Source organism: Cariama cristata, unplaced genomic scaffold (genome assembly GCF_000690535.1).
Source record: "Cariama cristata isolate BGI_N322 unplaced genomic scaffold, ASM69053v1 scaffold18387, whole genome shotgun sequence".
NCBI lineage: Eukaryota > Metazoa > Chordata > Aves > Cariamiformes > Cariamidae > Cariama > Cariama cristata.
Window position 1 is genome coordinate 36,032 of NW_009625121.1, and position 3,380 is coordinate 39,411.

Below are 3,380 nucleotides of genomic sequence, written 5' to 3' on the forward strand. Positions count from 1 at the left end.
GAATGTCTAGGGCAGGAGTCCTGTCTCCTCTTTAACAGGAATTCAAGTCTGGCTATGACTGGTTAGCTGCTATAGCAGAAAATGTCCTTGAACTGTTAAGAAATCAGCCATGAGCTCTTGCTCACACAAGACGAGGCCTGCCAGCGGTAAACAGGGAGATGCTTGACTGCATCTATTATTCTCTGAGACAACTGGCAGAGTAGCACTGTAATACATAGACAACAAATAGGTAAACAAAACTCTTGAGATTCTTGGATCAATCTTACAATTTTTGAAGGATCTGACACATTGTTTTTTAACTTTTGCATTTAGATATACTCCATAGCAACCTCCATATTTGAAAATCCAGAAGGTGAGAGCAGAAGGTATCTTGCTGATTCCTGAATTCTCCATATTGACTTGTCCTTCTCTGAGTAGAGATGGATGGAAGCAGGTGTTAAGCAGAATATATGCTTGAGTGCTTTGCTGAATTAGAAAAGTAAGACCATTTTGCAAATGTATTGTATGTCCTACACAATGCTGAGCTGGGCTGTACAAGCTGTGGTTCTGGGCAAAATTTGGCACTTAAAATTTTTGCTGGAACGTTAATTGCTTCTGTGCACAATGTGATGTTACTGAAATTTTATTATCGTATGAAATGTGAAGCCTCTACTAAGCAGTGCTCCAAAGCTGTTATCTCAGTATACCATGGTAAGGTAATTTCAGAATACCAAATCCCAGCTGTTTCCTGAAAGTTACAGCTATATAAAACTTTACTTAACAGCAATGTTGAAAAATGCGTGCTAATCAGTGCAGAAGATCTTTCCCATCACATAACCTTATAATTGATGGTGTCATCAACAGCAGAGACAGCCATTTAAATTATGAATGCTTTGGTTATGAATGATGGAATTTTTTAGCATAGGAATTAAAGTGTGTGCATTATTAGAACTAATAGAAGAATTCAAGTCATGCTTTGGAGAAAAGTACAAAGTTAGACATGGTTTAATGTTGATGAATATTTGGGTAACCAAGCATATTTTTCTATTAAATATGTAGATATTACAAAACACATAGAGAAGCATCCATTGAATAATGTTTGAAAGTTGTTCTAAGCCTTGTTGAAGTGGGTATGTAAGGCCACCACTCTTAAATTAAAAGATCTAAAAGCAGTTATGTCAGTGCCTTTATGGATGCAGGCAGCTGAAATGATCAGCTTAATCTTTGTCAATCTGTTCCATTTTGATGGAACCAGTCTAGGGAGCTTTCTGATGAGCAGTGACTCTGATGGATCTGAGGGAGAGTGACTTCCAGTGTAAGGGTGATCTGGGCCATTTGCCTGAACATCTTCTATCACCTCCTTTATTTGTAGAATACGGTTCTATTTAGACCCTGGGTATATGGACAGCATTTAGCTAACTGTTACTAGCAAAACAAAGAAAAACATGGGAACTCATCTTCTGCTGATATGGCCAGCAGGTCACCTTCCAAAAGGAAGGTTTCCTTTGGGTGAGCGGAATTGGATTTCACCCAGTTTTAAATCTAGAAGTATGAAAAACATGATCTGATAATCAGGCATAATTTTCACTGTATCTTGGTGTCCTAATTCTGCCAGTTCTTCAGCAACCCCCTAGAGTTTTCCAAGAAAAACCGTGTAAACAACAACGGCAAAAATAGCAAGACAACTATTACAGAAACAAAATCAATCAGTAAAACAGAAAATAAAAGTGCAGTAACTCCCTTTCCACAATTCCTTTTATGCTATGAGGGAAACACCCATAAACCTCCTGGAGACTGCACTCTGGAGTATACCCTGTGTAGGGATGTTGCCTGGGAGGTGGGATTTGAGAGTGCTGACTCTTGAATGAGGCCAAGGCACTTTGGTATCTCAGCTTCTCCAGGCAACCCAGTTAGAGCCCATGGCAGCTTGTGGAGATTGCAGCTGGCTCTGGGTAGCATAGAAGCCCTCTTTACACGGCCCAACTCAGCTGTGCAGCGTGCCTCTAGGAAGAAAAATAGCCTGAAATTCTGCTCTCTCAAAAGAGCAACATCTGTTTTGAGATACTGTCTCATTACATATGACTGAGGAGAGTGAGTTTTCTCTTGTTTATATAAAATAATCTGGGTAAGCTCCATTGAAATAGAGCAGTGATTTGTTTCCCTAAAGTGATCTTACGCTGCGTACTTCAAAGTGCAAGCAGTGGACTGTAGGCCAGTTGCTACAACAATTTTACAGCCCTGCTATAAGCAGTAGGAGTAAGACTAAATATCCTAACCTACTTGCTTGTAATGACATGGGCTTGATATAAGAAATTCAGAACTGAGCTAATATAGTTACTAAACTGTCTGTGTCCAGGGAATGCTGAACACATGCGGAGCAGATGGAAGAGATTAAAAAAGCATAGAATTATAGATGAGAAATGTTCACAATTAAAGTGACAAACATGAGATTTCTATGTATGTCTCTTTCCTGATTATTTTGAAGGGTGTTAGGGTGAAAAAGCCTTAACGTACAAAAATTATTGTTAACTCCATTTAGAGTCAAATTAATTTGACTCAAACAATGCTTTTCAAAGTTATCTTTGTATCCCTGCACTCCAGCCTAGCAAAAGCAAATCAGTAAGTTTAACTCCACCACTTAATTTAGGACCATTTTAAGTTGTCTGATGAAATTGATAATTCAGCTTGTCCTCTAATGTTTCAGCTACTAAGGAAATTCCAGTTAGGATCTGCTGGATCAGATATCCTGTGTCTCAGCTGACCCAAAATCCCCATGATGGCTTTAGCACCATTCTTAAGAGAACCACGCAGGCTTAGTGACTAACAGACTTGTTTACCTGATCATGGCAGAGGATTTCATTTAAAAGATAATGGCATCAGTATTAGAAACCTCAGAATTAAAGGATGGTGTCTAGGATGTTCTTATTTTTTGCTGCTATTTACTGTAATTCATTAATAGCAATAAATTAAGTAGAAAATAAAAGAACCTTAATGGATCCCTCTTGGTGGGGGGAAATTCTCTGCACCAAAATTGTAAGTGAAATGTGGAAATCTTTTGAGGACCTTTAAATGTTTTTTTCAAAACTCTAGTCTCCGAGGATCATGTATCTTACTCCCACTGTGCTTATACTGAGCAAAGCTGAATAATACTGTACTAAGAAGTATCTAGCTTGTGCTGCTGCTCACAACACTAATGATGTGGCCTTGGTGCAAAAGCAACAGTACAAAATTGAAAAAGACCATGAATTTTACTTCAGCTCCAGGGTTTTGTAAAAGGACAGGCTCTCAGCGAGCTAAACAGACCTAATTTGTGTTGAGACTGTTTTTATGGATCCCTGACAGTGTGTAAAATTACAGACTGGTCAATGCAGATAAAGCTGACACATACTTTCAAGCGTAGC